General features: G+C 34.7%; 2 long non-coding RNA genes across 2 annotated transcripts; both read left to right on the top strand.

Annotated features, from left to right (window-relative positions):
- The first annotated feature begins 330 nt into the window (after window positions 1-330).
- LOC309501598 lies at window positions 331-1,181 on the top strand. Its single transcript, XR_014206951.1, has 2 exons — window positions 331-375; window positions 444-1,181. It is a non-coding gene; the product is annotated as an uncharacterized lncRNA (long non-coding RNA).
- A 10,564-nt stretch (window positions 1,182-11,745) lies between these two features.
- LOC309501557 lies at window positions 11,746-13,897 on the top strand. Its single transcript, XR_014206898.1, has 3 exons — window positions 11,746-11,979; window positions 12,666-12,785; window positions 12,925-13,897. It is a non-coding gene; the product is annotated as an uncharacterized lncRNA (long non-coding RNA).
- The last annotated feature ends 5,522 nt before the right edge of the window (window positions 13,898-19,419 follow it).

Below are 19,419 nucleotides of genomic sequence, written 5' to 3'. Positions count from 1 at the left end.
GCAGACCATTACCCATTATCTACAAGTCAGATGCGTATGGTTAAATAATGTAATGCATGCTTCCATTGAATTGGCTCTATCACTCTCTCTCCTCTCCACCTATAGCTGGTGTGTGGTGAGCGCACTGGCGCCGTTGTACTGTGGCTGCCGTCGCATCATCCAAGTGGATGCTGCACACTGGTGGTGGTTGAGGAGAGATCCCCTGATATGATTGTAAAGCGCTTTGGGTGTACAGTAGTACATATGAAAGCGCTATATAAATGCCTCATTCATTCATTCATTCATGTATGTACATTTATGTGTAAATAAAACCCTGAAATAACAGTTTAACCCTTCACTATATTCACAAATAATATTATATTCGCACATTAAGAGGTTATTGGTGGATTTGTCAACTCCGTCAGCTTACAGGTCAACTCCGTCAGACATAGAACCTGACGGAGTTGACGTAAGGGCATGTATTTTCCCGCCAAAACATGTATTGTACACTGCAGCTAGGTAGTTTTTCCTCAGTTGCTAGCTGTCCCAATAACCTCACTAAAATGCTTAAATTCAATCCACTATAGTTTAAAAAAAGTATCTTAACAGAAAGATGGTATTGACATGGTGCAGCTGTGACCATAGAAATATTGACATTGTTTGTCTAAAATGAAAAAAAAAATGTAAAATGTACCAGAGCATGTGTGGTAGTGCTGCATTCACCACAGGCAGGGAGATGAAAAGGGGTCCTCAGGGATATAGCTGACCATGCTATTTCCTGATTTAAAGAGCTTTATGAAAAAATCTGATGGAGTTGACAGAAACTGAGGACACAACTTTAATAGGCAGATTTTTATGGAAAATATTGTTTGATGTTCACTTCATGCATTGTTTTTTATATTTCTACCCCTTATTTTTTATTTGATATATATGTTTTCACAATTGTAGAGCTTTTTTAAAGTTTTTTGGGATGGTTAATATTGTGACCTCTTGCTGAGGACAAGTGCAATAACATGGACCTTCTAACCACAGACCATACATTTAAACAAATTTTCCCCAAAAAGATAAAAAAGTTTATTCTAAAAATCAGATAGGTATATACAATTCCTTTAGATTTAACTTTGTAAGTATGTCAATCATGATGAATTTCTTAATTTTTGCTATAAATTAGACTTTTCTATGTGGGACATGTTTTGTCCCGACTCTCAAGAATCAGTGATATATATATAAAAATATGTATATGTGTATATATGTATATATATATATAAACTTTTATATATATTTATGTTTTCCTCTCTTCTCTGCCAGTGTGTTTTGTGTTTCCGGTCTCTTTTGCCATTTTGTTAAGTTTGGGATCCCTGTTTGTTTTGTTTTATTTTTTTTATTTTGCTTATGTTTTTCTCTTCTGCCCAGTTGTGTTGCGTTTGCTTGTTTGCCCCCCAGAACTCACCTGTCTTGGACATCTCTCCTGGTTTTGACCATCTGATCTGGTTCTGGTTTTGGAGTCTGCTTGCCTGCTTGGTCTGGCTGTTCTGACTATCAGCCTGATTTTGAACATGAGCTTGGATTTCTCTGATACTGTCTGCCTCTTGTTTGATCTATCTGTTCATCTGACCTTGACTCTCGTCTCATGACTGGATATTATTTGCTAATCTGGATTTCTATTCCAGCCTGTTTGACTTACCCTCTGCCTATTGCCCATGGTTGGTTCAGAGCATAACCTTTACTCCATCTGATTACATTGTGAATTAAAAATTAACCCACCTGTTCTAAAGTATCAAGTCAGTATCAGCTGGCTTTCTATTTTTTCTTGTAACAGTTGCACTTCTCGGAAATCTATAAACCAAGTGAATACTGGTTTACAAAGACACACCTGCAAGGAAAATCCAACCACTGGTATGTTCTCTTATGTCGTATGGCTAAATGAACTGCAATTATCTGAGCATATTAGCAATTATGATATAATGCTGGTGTGAAATGTGTGAAATAATTTTTTTTTTTTAAGATGCTCACCAAGGCTACCTTTATTGGATCAAAAATACTGTAAAGAAAAAGTGATTGAAATATTATTACATTTTAAAAATCAATGTTATCTGTTTTAATGTATTTTAAAAAGTAATTTATTCATGTGATGGCAATGCTGAATTTTCTGCAGCCATTACTCCAGTCTTAAGTTGCATACCATTCAAGTAGGTTAATGACAAATTGATAGTGCACAGTCGAGGAGAGTTCAATTTTCACACTCATTTAGTCCACAGCTATTCAGGTTATGTGATAGTGACAGGTAACAATGCCCTGTACCATTATGTATCTGCTTCTTTTTTTAGCTGTGCTAGTATGTCTGAGGTCCAGAAGGAAGTTCTCACAGGGATTCAGTCTGAGCTGGCAGAGCTGAAATCCACTGTGAGTTCTCTGAAGAACAGACTGGAGGTCACCGAGGAACAACTGCAACAGCTCAGGAAAAACGGTAACACATTCCTGCCTGTTCTTATCATTTCTGTCAGCCTATACTTGTAAAACACTAAACAGTTTTTTAAATACAAGTAAAAATCAGAGGAAACTCTCAGTTAGATAGCCTCAGCCTGGCCTTGAAATGCCCTCAGAACATACATGGATCCATAAAGGGTGATCCAATTGGTGCGGTTTCTCTATATTTAAAAATAAAATAAAAACTATTCTAAGTTCCAAGCTATTAACCAAATCAACCATTTCTACGATGAATCACAACTGTACTAAAGGAAATTTTCAGTCCATTACTACTAGTGCTAACACCTTAAAGGGATAGTTCACTTTGAAATTAAATTTTGGTATGTTTTAGCTTACCTCAAGGGCATCCAAGATGTAGGTGTCTTTTTTTCCGCAGTAGTTTCAATTGATATTTTTAGGTCAAACCGTTCTTGTCTGTCAGTCATATAATGCAGGTCGATGGTCACTGTCTCAAAGAGCATGCACAGAGTCCAAATTAAAACAATTCCCCATCGTCCAAATTAAACAATTCCCCATCGTAAGTACACATTGATGGCCCAAGACACGAAACGAGCGGTTTGTGTGAGAAAAAGAACAGTATTTATATCGTTTTTACCTCTTGAACACAGCCACGTCCAAGTGATCTGAGAGCGCGGGCGGGTATAGATATATACACTAGATGTCGCATTGGCTAACCGTAGCCAATGCGACATCTAGACTCCAAAACCAGAACCAGATCAGATGGTCAAAACCAGGCGAGATGTCCAAGACAGGTGAGTTCTGGGGGGCAAACAAGCAAACGCAACACAACTGGGCAGAAGAGAAAAACATAAGCAAAATAAAAAAATAAAAAAAAAACAAACAGGGATCCCAAACTTAACAAAATGGCAAAAGAGACTGGAAACACAAAACACACTGGGCAGAGAAGAGAGGAAAACATAAATATATATAAATATTATATGACTGACAGACAAGAACGGTTTGACCTAAAAATATCAAAATTTAAACTACTGCGGAAAAAGACACCTACATCTTGGATGCCCTTGAGGTAAGCTAAAACATACCAAAATTTAATTTCAAAGTGAACTATCCCTTTAAGAAGCATTCAGTCCTGCAGAAGAGATAAATGAAACATTTGTTGTCATTGACAAAAGTTCAAAGTGTATTCAGAAACCATGCTTTAGCATAAAATTACCTAGCCAGCAAAATGTGTAAGCATTATTATATTATATTTTTCTATACAGTTTGTGTGATTAGTGTTGTTTTTTGTTTTGTTTTTTGTTTTACAAAACATGATCTGATTCACACAGAACATAAAGTGGCATTTGGTGCCACACTTGGATCAACAGGTGACTTTGGACCCTTCAACACACCAGTCACACTGGTTTACAATAATGTCTATTTGAATGAAGGAGGAGCTTACAACCCAACCACTGGTATGTATTCTTATAACCTATATCAATGTTTTATAATCACACTGAAAACTACATTTTGTCAAAATGAGCAGTGTAATTATTTAAAAGATCACTGTTTATTGAACTATTACAGGTATCTTCACAGCACCTGTAAAAGGAGCCTATTTCTTCAGTTTCTCTGGACATAACCGCTCATCGAAAGTTCTGAATTTAGGGCTCTTTAAAAATGGAGAACAGATGGTAATTGTTTTCAATCATCCTCTAGGTGACCGCTATGAATCAACGGCTAATTCAATCTCTTTGAATTTAGAGAAAGGAGATTGTGTCTGTGTGCGTCTCCGGGAGACTTCATGGGTCTTTGATAATTACAGCCACCACAATTCATTTGTTGGCCATTTACTTTTTCCTCTTTGACAATCTTACTAAATTCATGGAGCTTCAAGTCAAAATTAACATTTCTTTTTCAAGACTAAAATTGTATTCTGGAATGTTTTCATATGCATAATAAATATGCTTTTAAGGACAAGATGCAGGCCTGGTGAAAGTTAGTGTGGAAAAATAACTGTTGTAGATGGAGGGAACAAGTATTAGACTGCTGTATGAATATTACATTTAACCCTTATAACTTGAGCAACAAGCTGAGCTAATCAAATTTCATAGTTAACTTTTGCCTTGTAACAGAGGATGGAGATTGCGAAATTGCATTTGAAGAGCCAAGTAAATTCGAGGAAAAATGATATAATCATATTACGCTATCTTTGCTCATGTAAACTGTTGTCATCCTTTTGCCGGTAAGTTTTCTCTGATTTGTCTGAGATACTCCCAGCCATGATTAAAGCATATCAAAGGCATTGTCTGGAGTCTTCTCTGGTAACTGATGTGCAGCACGCAAGTAGAGATCCTAATTTCCAGTTCCCAAATGATAGTGTCCATATGGGGGTGGGACGCTGTCTGACGAAGCCAATCTGAGGTGTCTGGGGGGCAAACACTTTTAGAGAAGGAACCACCTGAGAATAATATTTGTGATTGGGATCATGTATGATCTGGAGTAGATAGACATGCCATGTAAATAATTTCCGGTTCCCTGCTTTAGAATCGTGCCAATCTCAGATGTCTGGGACACCACAGAGGCACCAAGGTAACCTAAGTAAGGTGCAAAGAGGGAATTTCTACCACACAATTAAAAAAAAAATTCCATTAGGTAGTACTTTTTGTACCAATGTACTTTTTAACAAGTCTTAACCACAGGTGCTAAATATAACATAAAAAAAAAACTTTCAGCTTTAGTCCTGATTCACTAAAAGGATGACAATAAATACATTACAGTACTTTATGGCAATAAATAAAGTTATTAGAAATTTATTTTTATGAAATATCTTTATGAGAATACAATTTAAGTTTGCATTGTTTTAATCTAGAAATGCACTGCAGCTAAAGTCACATGCCTGACCATGTTATATTTCAAATCTGAAGATGATAAGTCTAAAACTGAGTTTTATAAAATGTTTTTCAAGATCATGTGATCTTTTTTCTTTTAGAAGACTCTAAAATGCTAACTGATGTTTATTGTCATTTTCTAAGCATCCATTCAGTGTATTGTTTTGTGGTGCAAACTGCCCCATTCAGTTTCAGTCTTCTCTGCACAAATTCACACCTCTCCGGCCTGGTTATGGCTCTAATTAGGGGCCAAGCCCCGAATGGTGCTTGTATCCATTAGGGGCCAATCACCGAAGATACAATTGCACCAATTGTATCCATGAGTTTTTTTATTAGGGGCCAAGCACCGAATGGCACGGTTTTCTTCTGAATTTTCCTCTGATTCTTTGGCTCAAGACGATTTGATTGTATCATGACAATTTTTCATCATGAAAATTTTCCCGGCAGATTTTCCCGGCACAAATCTACTTTTTGAACTCCTCCTAGACGGTTCGTCCGATTTTCATGAAAATCGAATTAGATCAACACAGGTCATGTTGGCAAAAAGTTATCAAAAGCTTTTTGATAAACTCAACCGTTCTCAAATAACACACAAAGGGATTTGATGATGAGCACGCTAAATTGAATGCAAGGCTATATCTCCACGACGCTATAGCGTATTCTCTCAAATAATGTCAGATATCTACACAATGAAGTAAAAGTAAATCCTTTACAATGTAAAGTAAATTCAGAGTAAATCCTATAAAAAAAAAAATATATATATATTCCCACACAAAAAAATCAGATACTCAGAATTAGCATCATATTTGTTTTCTTTATAAATCAATATTTGCAAACAATGTAAGTTTCTAACAGAGTATGTATATGGCAAGCCGTTTTAACATTTAATCATTTAAACCGACTAGTCTCTATTTTCATGCTACTAGTACTTATTTTTTAGATACTAGTATCTATTCCATTAAGTACTAGTACTTATTCATTAGCTACTAGTGCTTATTCTTTAGGTACTAGTGCCTATTCTTTAGATACTAGTGCTTATTCTTTAGGTAATAGTACTTATTCAATAGATACTAGTACTTATTCATTAGATACTAGTACTTATTCATTAGATACTAGTACCTATTAAATAGATACTAGTACTTAATCATTAGATACTAGTACTTAATCATTAGATACTAGTTCTTATTTATTAGATACTAGTACTTATTCATTAGTTACTAGTACTTATTATTAGATACTAGTACTTATTCATTAGATACTAGTACCTATTAAATAGATACTAGTACTTATTCATTAGATACTAGTACTTATTCCAATAGTGACTAGTAACTATTCTTTTGTTACTAGTAACAAATATTTTTTTTTGCCATTGACTTCTATGGGGATCTGTCATTCAGATATCAACTATTCAGTTCTGACTAGTATGTATTCCAATTGTGACTAGTACATATATATTAGATACTAGTAGTTATTTATTAGGTACTAGTACTTATTTTTTAGATACTAGTAACTATTACTAGATACTAGTATGTATTCAATAAACACTAGTACTAAGTCATTAGATACTAGTACCTATTAAATAGATACTAGTACCTATTAAATAGATACTAGTACCTATTAAATAGATACTAGTACTTATTCATTAGATACTAGTACTTATTCATTAGATACTAGTACTTATTCATTAGATACTAGTACTTATTCATTAGATACTAGTACCTATTAATTAGATACTAGTACTTATAAATTAGCTACTAGTACTTATTCAATAGATACTAGTACCTATTTATTAGATACTAGTATTTATTCAGAATGTTTCTAGTAAGATTTTTTATTTTACTAGTCACAACTGCTTTTTTACTCGTCTTATGTTATGACTAGTCAGAACGGCCACTGGATAGTTCAATTAAAAATCTTACTAGTAAAATAAAAAATCTTACTAGTAACATTTGGAATAAATACTAGTATCTAATAAATAGTTACTAGTATCTATTGAATAAGTACTAGTAGCTAATTTATAAGTACTAGTTAATAGGTACTAGTATCTAATGAATAAGTACTAGTATCTAATGAATAAGTACTAGTATCTAATGAATAAGTACTAGTATCTATTGAATAAGTACTAGTATCTAATGAATAAGTACTAGTATCTATTTAATAGGTACTAGTATCTAATGATTTAGTACTAGTATTTATTGAATACATACTAGTATCTAGTAATAGATACTAGTATCTAAAAAATAAGTACTAGTACCTAATAAATAACTACTAGTATCTAATATATATGTACTAGTCACAATTGGAATACATACTAGTCAGAACTGAATAGTTGATATCTGAATGACAGATCCCCATAGAAGTCAATGGCAAAAAAATGTATTTGTTACTAGTAACAAAAGAATAGTTACTAGTCACTATTGGAATAAGTACTAGTATCTAATGAATAAGTACTAGTATCTATTTAATAGGTACTAGTATCTAATGAATAAGTACTAGTATCTAATAATAAGTACTAGTAACTAATGAATAAGTACTAGTATCTAATAAATAAGAACTAGTATCTAATGAATAAGTACTAGTATCTAATGATTAAGTACTAGTATCTATTTAATAGGTACTAGTATCTAATGAATAAGTACTAGTATCTATTGAATAAGTACTAGTACCTAAAGAATAAGCACTAGTATCTAAAGAATAGGCACTAGTACCTAAAGAATAAGCACTAGTAGCTAATGAATAAGTACTAGTACTTAATGGAATAGATACTAGTATCTAAAAAATAAGTACTAGTAGCATGAAAATAGAGACTAGTCGGTTTAAATGATTAAATGTTAAAACGGCTTGCCATAATATGTACTGGTATCTAATAATAAGTACTAGTAACTAATGAATAAGTACTAGTATCTAATAAATAAGAACTAGTATCTAATGAATAAGTACTAGTATCTAATGATTAAGTACTAGTATCTATTTAATAGGTACTAGTATCTAATGAATAAGTACTAGTATCTATTGAATAAGTACTAGTACCTAAAGAATAAGCACTAGTATCTAAAGAATAGGCACTAGTACCTAAAGAATAAGCACTAGTAGCTAATGAATAAGTACTAGTACTTAATGGAATAGATACTAGTATCTAAAAAATAAGTACTAGTAGCATGAAAATAGAGACTAGTCGGTTTAAATTATTAAATGTTAAAACGGCTTGCCATATACTTATTCATTAGATACTAGTACCTATTAAATAGATACTAGTACTTATTCATTAGATACTAGTACTTATTCCAATAGTGACTAGTAACTATTCTTTTGTTACTAGTAACAAATATTTTTTTTTTGCCATTGACTTCTATGGGGATCTGTCATTCAGATATCAACTATTCAGTTCTGACTAGTATGTATTCCAATTGTGACTAGTACATATATATTAGATACTAGTAGTTACTTATTAGGTACTAGTACTTATTTTTTAGATACTAGTAACTATTACTAGATACTAGTATGTATTCAATAAACACTAGTACTAAGTCATTAGATACTAGTACCTATTAAATAGATACTAGTACCTATTAAATAGATACTAGTACTTATTCATTAGATACTAGTACTTATTCAAAAGATACTAGTACTTATTCATTAGATACTAGTACTTATTCATTAGATACTAGTACCTATTAATTAGATACTAGTACTTATAAATTAGCTACTAGTACTTATTCAATAGATACTAGTACCTATTTATTAGATACTAGTATTTATTCAGAATGTTACTAGTAAGATTTTTTATTTTACTAGTCACAACTGCTTTTTTACTCGTCTTATGTTATGACTAGTCAGAACGGCCACTGGATAGTTCAATTAAAAATCTTACTAGTAAAATAAAAAATCTTACTAGTAACATTTGGAATAAATACTAGTATCTAATAAATATTTACTAGTATCTATTGAATAAGTACTAGTAGCTAATTTATAAGTACTAGTATCTAATTAATAGGTACTAGTATCTAATGAATAAGTACTAGTATCTAATGAATAAGTACTAGTATCTATTGAATAAGTACTAGTATCTAATGAATAAGTACTAGTATCTATTTAATAGGTACTAGTATCTAATGATTTAGTACTAGTATTTATTGAATACATACTAGTATCTAGTAATAGGTACTAGTATCTAAAAAATAAGTACTACCTAATAAATAACTACTAGTATCTAATATATATGTACTAGTCACAATTGGAATACATACTAGTCAGAACTGAATAGTTGATATCTGAATGACAGATCCCCATAGAAGTCAATGGCAAAAAAAATGTATTTGTTACTAGTAACAAAAGAATAGTTACTAGTCACTATTGGAATAAGTACTAGTATCTAATGAATAAGTACTAGTATCTATTTAATAGGTACTAGTATCTAATGAATAAGTACTAGTATCTAATAATAAGTACTAGTAACTAATGAATAAGTACTAGTATCTAATAAATAAGAACTAGTATCTAATGAATAAGTACTAGTATCTAATGATTAAGTACTAGTATCTATTTAATAGGTACTAGTATCTAATGAATAAGTACTAGTATCTATTGAATAAGTACTAGTACCTAAAGAATAAGCACTAGTATCTAAAGAATAGGCACTAGTACCTAAAGAATAAGCACTAGTAGCTAATGAATAAGTACTAGTACTTAATGGAATAGATACTAGTATCTAAAAAATAAGTACTAGTAGCATGAAAATAGAGACTAGTCGGTTTAAATGATTAAATGTTAAAACGGCTTGCCATAGTATGTAAACCTATGTGAAAAAAGGTATTTAATAGGCTACTCAATCAAAAAGAGTAAACAACATTTTTTATGCCATTTTATCTTTTTTGACAAGGTTCACACAAGCAATATAACTAACCATTTTTATTCATTAATAGGGGTTGTTCTATCTTTTTAATCTGTAAGATATGCTGTTTTTTTGTGTGTTTTTTTTCCATTTACTGATTATGTTGACATTTTTTTACATCCCTTCCTCATTGAATGGTTGTCACAAGTGAAACACCAATCCACCAAGATAAGGAGGTGCAGGAATTTCTGTAGCTAAAACACCTGTGCATTCAAGTGTACTTACTGTACTCCAAGAATTTTGTTTGGGTAGTGTGATTGTAAAAAGTGTGATTGTAAAAAGGTATTTAATAGGCTACTCAATCAAAAAGAGTAAACACAACTACAAGCCAAGTATACTTAGAATACTCAGAATAAGGATCATATTTGTTTTCTTTATAAATCAATATTTTCAAACAATGTAAGTTTCTAAGACAAAAAGTGTAAACACAACTACAAGCCAAGTAGAATACGTAATTATTATTTTAAGTATATCTCGGTCAAAAGATTGAGTAGCCTACAAGTATAGGCCAAAATAGACTTTTCTGGCAGAAGTCAAGTATACTTAAGTGCAATGTTAAGTATATTTCTGAGAAGTACATAAAGTATACTTATGAGAAGTATACATAAAAAGCAGACTGAAAGTATAATTTCTTATTTTAAGTTTAAAAGAATTACTAATAGCACACTTGAATAAACATCTTTTTCGTAAGGGAATATTCTAGAACTTTTTTTCCTGGGTCTCAAGAGGTTAAGGTAAAAAAAAAATTAAAAAAAATCTGTTCAGGACAGACTGGATGCATGCAGAAGAGTGAGACAAGTTTGTTATTTAAACAGGTCACATAAATGTACAGTGTGATACCTAGAAATCTGAATTTCCAGTATCATGGTCTGCCTTATCACTATGATTGTCTAAATGATCAAAAACAATTAATACAGTTGTAGTTGAGGTTTAATGTTTTAAAAAGCTAAACTTACAATACTCCATTAACAAAACAAAAAAACTTTTTGGGGTTGTTTGTGTTTATGGAGAAATATCCTAATGGTGGCATTTCTAACTGTCAATTTGGAATTGAATTTGAAAAGACAAAACAATACACATTTAAGTTCATGTTTTAACACCTGTAGTTGACATCTGAATACCATTTCTCCTGTGAGAAGACAGCAAATGCTGCTTTATGTTTGCCTGAGATATTTTTAATAAGGTTCACACAAACAACGTACGTAACTAACAATTTTCATTCATTTTTATGTATCTTTTCCATATAAGTTTAAGTTGCAGTTGCAGAAACACCCATATATGCCTTTTTTCATTTACTGATTATCTGCAATGTGATATTTTATATTCCTTTTTTATGCCTGAGATCTTTTTTGACAAGATTCACACAAGCAATATAACTAACCGTTTTTATTCATTAATAGGTGTTGTTCTATCTTTTTAATCTGTTTGATATATGCTGTGTTTTTGTTTGTTTCATTTACTGATTATGTTGAAAAAAAAAATTACATCCCTTCCTCATTGAATGGTTGTCACGAGTTAAACACCAATCCACCAAGACTATATAAGGAGGTGCAGGAATTTCTATAAGCTAAAACACCGGTGTATTCAAGTGCACTTACTGTACTCCAAGAATTTTGTTTGGGTAGTGTGATTGTAAAACCTTAATGGTGCCCTGTACCAACCTGTATCCGCTGCTGCTTCTCGTGTTCAGCTGTGCCTGTGTCTCTGACGTACAGCCAGAAGAGGATGTAGAACTGACTGATTGGACTGAGCATTTGAAAGCGGAGGAATTCGGTGATGTTTTGACTCACGGTGAGTTTCACCAACACTTTTTCAAAGGGATCTACACTGAGCTGGCAGAGCTGAGATTCACTGACCTTTTTGATGATGAGTTCATTCCTTATGATGTATAAAATGGGTAAAACATGCCAATTTGATGAGGATGTTTTCTGATTGGGTGATTGTTTCATCTTGATTATTAACCTTTTAACCAATTAGTTTGACATCTTGAGTGGAGCCTGTCACCTGTTGTTCATTTTCATTGTGCGAGTATGGCAATGTTTTCTTGAAACGGTCATGCATTTTTTATGTTTTATACCCTTCATTTTTATACCCTGGTCATTTTTAGAATTTATTAAAGCTCCCTTTACCACAAGCATTGCTGATTCCCTTTTTTGCACTTGCACTGATTTTGAATGGAGAACTATTTTCTTTTTTTCTGTGTAAATTCATAATAAATTAAATCTCTTAATCTTCAGCACAGTAGAGAGAAGTGAATTGTGCTGACTCTCTCACTAGAAGTGAATCACAGTTTCTCAAAGTTCACAATGAGAAGCCGGCAGAAGGACCTATTTGACCTGACAGATTGCATAAATTATAACTAATGGATAGATATTAAATAAATTTTGTGATGTATAATGTGCAATTTTAATATTATACAGATGTTTGTGTGATATATATATATTTTTTTTTAACAAAACATGATTTCTTTCACTCAGAATATAAAGTGGCATTTGCTGCCACACTTGGACATGACTTTGGACCCTTCTACGAACCAGTCACAGTGGTTTACGATTATGTCTTTGTAAATGTGAGAAGAGCTTATAACCCAACCACTGGTAGGCTATGTGTACTTTTTTACTGAACCTGAATCAATGTTTTTATCACAGTCTCAAACTACATTTTGTCAAAACAATCGGCCTAATTATATGAGCATGAAAAGCAACACTCTTAATTTTTGCTGTGTATGTTTTACAGGTATCTTCACAGCACCTGTTAAAGGTGTCTATTTCTTCATGGTCTCTGCACTTCACCAGTCAAATATATTCATGGATCTAAGACTCTTTAAAAATGATCAACAGATCGTGACTCTTTACAATGAACCTCAAGGTGACCGCTATGAATCAGCTTCTAATTCAATCTCTTTGATTCTAGAGGAAGGAGATCAGGTCTATGTGCGTCTCAGTGAGAATTCATGGATCGTTGATAATGAAAATAACTACAATTCATTTGTTGGCCATTTACTATTTACTGTATATGATTTTATTCCCAAAGATCAATAAACTTAACAAGTCACAACTGCAGTTTCTAAATATTACCTAAAGACAACAATTTTTTTTTCATCCTGATTCACTTAAATACAATAAATAAATACAATACAGAACTTTATAGCTTACTTTTCTTGTAAAGTCACATCCTAAATGATTTATCAATTGTTCTTATTTTGAACTTTGAATAGAACTGAATAGAACTTTGAAGAACTCAAATATCTTTTAATTTAACGAATTTAAATGGTTATTAGATGTTTTAATAAAAGGACATGGCAAGAATCTGAATGTGAATATTAAGAGATTTTTGTTGAAAAGTTGTTAGCAATGCCATTAGTAATTTATGCTAAGCAAAATTGTTGTGGTAAAGGCAAATACCGTAAATGTTATGGTGAATTGGTTTTATGGACAAGTAACAAAATTCAAATGAATAAATATTTCAAAGTAACATTAATTACATCTCATACATAGTATTTTGATTGGTGGTTATTAAAATAAATTTTAATAGAGGTAAAATTTGTATAGTCAAAAGTGAATAATTGCAGATACACTCTTATACATATGCCTGGCTGATCAGCTCATCTGTATTGATTTGTAAATCACAAACTGTAAACCTGTAGTAATGCCTAATTGTGTATACAGTGAATTTGAAGCATTATGAATTAAAAGTTCTTATACTCTAATTTCTTATTCTCATTTGATTATTGACTTTTATTGAAAACTTGATGCATGCAAAACATAAGATTAGTAGCCTTCAGTTTTCAGCTTTGAGTCAAATGTTTTGAATAGTGTTGTGAATATACCGCAGAATAAATAATTTGCATTACAGTAGCTTCATCACGGACTGAGTGGGAAAAATTTGTGACTGCTCAGCACAACCCTGTAGACCAGGGTGCCCAATCCTGTTGCTGGAGATCTACCCTCCTGCAAAGTTTAGCTCCAAAGGGCTGTCACAATATCAGATTTTTCACAATATGGTTATCGTGGGCAAAATAATTCTCTGTAACAATATATCGCAAGTCGATATCTATAGAAACCTTGAAAAAATAACAATGCTGGCATCAAATTCATCTTTACTTCGTTTATTTTGTGTTTTGCTTTCTTTTTTAGCCAATGAATCACACCATTGCATGTAACAATTACAACAATTCCCAGATAGCATACATATCCATGCCTCATCTGGGCCAACTATGGCACATATGGCTCAGTTCTGGCAGAGGTCACATGGCCCACATCTGGGCCACACAAAGCAAGTCACAACTCTACACTAAAACCGACTTGATCTGTGTGGCCCATATGATGTTTTCCGCTGCCAGAACTGAGCCATATGTGCCATAGTTGGCCCAGATGAGGCCCGGATATCATATTGCCGACCGCTATCAGGTTGAGTCATCGCCGTCATTCCATGCGGTGGGCCAGAAGAATGTGGGAGATGTGGGCCACAACTGGGCCAGATGTCATTTGCTATCTGGGTTGAGAGTGGCTTTCTCTGGCTTCTTTGACATTGCCTAAGAAATTACAAGGAGAGAGAAAATACTGTCAAATTGAACAGCTTTAACAACATAACTAATACCTTAACCTGTTAACATGCAGCCCAGACATCTAAAACAAGGCAACATTTGTGCTGTCAGTGAAAATGTTATAGACGTCTAAACCATAGCCCAAGAATAGACTAGTTATCAATTAGATAACAAAGAAATGAAATGAAACGATTAGTCTATTCTTGCATGGGATATGGTTTAGACGTCCATTAAATTTTCACTGACTGTCCAAATTTTGCCTTGTTTTAGACATCTGGGCTGTGTTTGGATGGCTATTAGACGTCTTTTAAACGCAAAACTGCTTGCTGGGTGATGTCAGAAACTTGACGTCCATTTGACATCCACACACAATGTCCTTTAGACCACCAACCCAGTGGGATCTTGATATTGAGAAGACGTACTTTTAACCTATGCTAGTAAGAAAAATCGCTCTGTGCTTTGATTACATTTACGACACAGTTTTGCATGTGCGTGACACACGCTTCTGTGTGAAGTTAATCTATGGCTCACCGCGATTTCATTTGGTAGTTGTAGCCTACTCCATTTTGCAGTTAACTTTTTCCCGGCTCCACTGTCCATATTTAGAGCTCCATAGGCTATGACAACACAGAAGGAACCAGGCCAGGCCAATCCAGGCATAAATCCAGAATTCGCTGTATAATGTGGAATGTCACAGAATTTGGCCAATTTTGAATTAAACAAGTTGCGATGCATAGCTAATCAAATTCAGATCGTAATATGGACTAACACAATATAGGCTATATGTTGTTTAAGTAGCCGCGTGTCTCTGAATGAATGAGTAGGCTAGTAGCTTGGTTTCATGTACACACATTCGTGGATTTGTCAGCATCTGCTTTTCACTGAGAGGACGTGAACGTATGAACCTCGTTTATTTTACGAGCATTCCACTGATTTATTTGGGAAAAGGCAAACGTCTGCGACGTCTCGCCAAAATAAAAGTCTGGTTAACTTGAAGACATAGACCAAACAATACTGTAATATACTTACTGTAGTATTTACTAGTAGCCTACATTGCAGTGTTCTGTGGTATAAAACAAGTAGTAAATTGTTCAACTGGAGTAAATACATACTTTAAGGCATAGCCTACTATAGTGAGGTTCAAAAACACTATGAGTGATGGTGCCTGAAAATCGTGTAATTTATGCTGTAGTTTAAAAAGAGCCACAAGTTGCTCCATCTTCATGCAGGTGCTGTACAGCAGCCAAATCCAGCATCGTCTGAGGCTGACATCAAGAAACACATAATTAACTATCTCCGGTCTGCTCCCAAAACATATGGGACGCCAAGAGGGCCGGAAAGATCTTTTGTTCATATTCAGAATAGCATTTCTTTTTTAATTTACATTTGTATTATTGATTTCAAGTTTGCTGAATAAAACTTTTCTTTCATTGCATTGCTTTTGTGTTGTTATTTTGGTGGTCGAAAGAACATCAGTGTGTGGATGTGAAAAGGACGTCAAGTTTTTGACATCAGTTTGATTTGCATATTTGACCTGTTTTTTGACGTCAGTGTTTTCAACATCACTTTTTTTCTCATCAATTGCCCGCTGGGCAGGTCTCATTGCATCATCTTGTCAGAGAAAGAGTTAACGGCAGTATGGACTGACAGCAATATCTATGTACTTTAAGTATTGAGGAACCTAGCTAGTTATTTTTATTGTTGCCGTTTTATTCGTTTTAAATATATAAATATTAGTGAAAAAAAAAAAAAATAGAAATCAGTCTGCATATGCAATGGACATTTGTTATGCTCATCTTTGCTTGCTCCTTTGAAGGATGCTCGAGTAAAAAGCTCTATATTTAACAAAGCACAAAAGACCCGGGCCAGATGCAATGCAATACAGAAGTTTATTGCTCATAACCCCCATTGTTCTTATTTTGTTTAAAGGTCTTTTTTTTTTTATTATTGCCCTTCAGAAGCTACATAAGATTTACATGTTTACCATATGACAAACTATTAATTTACACCATTCTTCCTGTTAAAATTTCTACTTTAATTTGTAATTTGTTTAATTCACTGTAGTATGCAAAAATAGGCATTAGACCTACAGGGTTGCGTGTACATTTGTGAATTTCCAGCTAAATATAAATGTATGATATATACTAGTTTTGTGACATAAGTTGAGTGGCCCTGTTTTATAGGTTTCTTCTTAAGACACTCTTTGGAGATGTCTGGGATTGTTAAATCAACACACCTCCAGCTGGCCCTGTTATTGGCTGCTATAGGCGGCTAGGCTAGGTGATATGAGAGTTTTATGTTATAATCTGATATGAGATCTTTCTTTCTTTCTTTCTTTCTTTCTTTCTCCTTCCTTCCTTCCTTCCTTCCTTCCTTCCTTCCTTCCTTCCTTCCTTCCTTCCTTCCTTAACTTTGATTCAATACATACAAATATTGTAAGTGTAATGAACTGAGCGGTTTAATCCAAGTTTTCTGAAAGAACACAATCATTTTTCTTATGTAATGTAATGTAGTGGTTACTTTTCTAAAATGAGGCAACCTCAATGCCCTATGCAGCGGACAAATGTGATCCCCGTTCCATAGACACGTGGTGGTGTTGATTTTCTGCACGTGACTGAGAAATTAACCAAAACAGCTATTCATATTTTCTTTCCTCTTTCCGCATGAGTCATGAGTTAAACATCGATGCACGTGTTTTATATCAAGAGTTGCAGCAGAAACAATAAGGCAAAGTTAACGATGGCCTTTAAATAATAAACCTCTGATATATAGTGTTTATACTACTGTAAACCAATCTGACCTTTGGTCTTTTGTTATTTTTCCACATGTGTGTCATGCTTTACACAATACCTACTTGATAAAAATATATATTTTAAAGTCTTTTTAAAAAAATCAAAGTAAGTAAGTAAGTAAGTAAAAAAATTTTATACAGCGCCTTTCACAGACTAGGTCACAAAGCGCTTTACAATAGACAATAAAACATAATAAAAACAATACAGATACAAAACAGATACAATTTTCAATATATAAAAGAACAGAGATTACCCAAAAGCTAACCTGAACAAATGGGTCTTCACTTGTCCCCTAAAACGTACTCGGTTACTAACGTAACCTCGGTTCTCTCTAGAGAGAGGAACGAGTACTGCGTAGAATACGCTAGGGGAAAATCCTTTTCCACGAGAATACTGAAGCCCAAAAAATTATCCTTTAATATTGTATTAATGTAAAACGCGTTGCGGCAGCATACAGACATAGGCGAGGCAGCTCGCGCACCTATTGGCTGGTCTGCTGGCAACTGCTTAAGCCTATCGAGCGAGACCTAGAGTGACGTCAGACCCAATGAGGGCACTTCGCGCCCTCTGCGTCACGTCCCGCCGAGACGGGCGTGGCTTAGGTCTATAAATACCGCTCGCAGGCATTATTTCTCTGGTTTTTCATAGTCGAAGCAACCAGAGCGCGTGCAGGCACGGCAGGATACGCAGTACTCGTTCCTCTCTCTAGAGAGAACCGAGGTTACGTTAGTAACCGAGTACGTTCTCTTACGAGAGATACTCTCGTACTGCGTAGAATACGCTAGGGGAACCTACTGTAAAACACCGTGCGTGCTGGGATCTGATACCATAGACTCAAGGGCGACAGCCCGGAGTTCATACAGTACATAATCACCCAGGGGACTCACAGGGAATCCTGGAAGAGAGGGGGGTTAGCCACTATCTTCCTTATAGAAGCATAGAGCAAGGATTGCAATACTCAATAGCTGCATAACTGACAGCGCCAGTTATGAGATTTTGGCCATACTAGACCGACAGTAGTCTGGCCTGTAGTGCGGGAACCTCTAGGTTGTAAAACCTTATAAATGTAGACGGAGAGGCCCAGCCTGCCGCCATACAAATATCTTGCAAGGCAATCCCACTTGACCATGCCCACGATGAAGCCATGCTTCTCGTGGAGTGCGCTTTGACACCCAGCGGGCACTGCATGCCCTTGGTTGTGTAAGCTAGCGCTATTGCGTCCACTACCCATCTGGATAGGGTCTGTTTCGAAGCGGCTAGTCCCTTAGAACGCCCGCTGAACGAAACAAAGAGCTGCTCCGTCTGTCTGAAAACAGACGAGCGAGACACATAAGCTCTTAACGCCCTGACTGGGCAAAGGGAGCTTTCGTCCATATTTCCTTCAGTGACCGGCAGGGCAGACAGGGAAATGACCTGTGCTCTGAACGGTGTATTGAGGGATTTAGGAACATAACCGTGCTTAGGTTTGAGTATAACTCTAGAGTCATTCGGCCCAAATTCCATGCACGTCGCGCTTACTGAGAGCGCGTGTAAGTCCCCTATGCGCTTCACTGAAGCGAGAGCCAGAAGAAACGCCGTCTTGAAAGACAGGTGTTTAAGATCAATCTCCTGCAAGGGCTCAAATGGATGACCTTTCATGGCTTCCAGTACCGTAGAAAGGTCCCATATAGGGACTGTGGGAGGTCTGGGAGGATTCAGTCTCTTAGCTCCTCGAAGGAAGCGAATGACTAAATCGTTCCTTCCAATAGACTGGCCGAGCGTGGTCGAAGAGAACACTGCTATGGCCGCTACATAGACTTTGAGCGTGGAAGGGGACCTGCCCTTATCCAACAGCTCCTGTAGGAAGGAGAGAACCTCCGTCACACCGCAATGCAGGGGTGACACACCACGAGC

This window comes from Leuciscus leuciscus (assembly GCF_965113295.1).
Source record: "Leuciscus leuciscus genome assembly, chromosome: 6".
Taxonomy (NCBI): Eukaryota; Metazoa; Chordata; class Actinopteri; order Cypriniformes; family Leuciscidae; genus Leuciscus; species Leuciscus leuciscus.
Note: the sequence above shows the minus strand (reverse complement) of the source record. Positions and strands in the feature narration are given on the sequence as shown.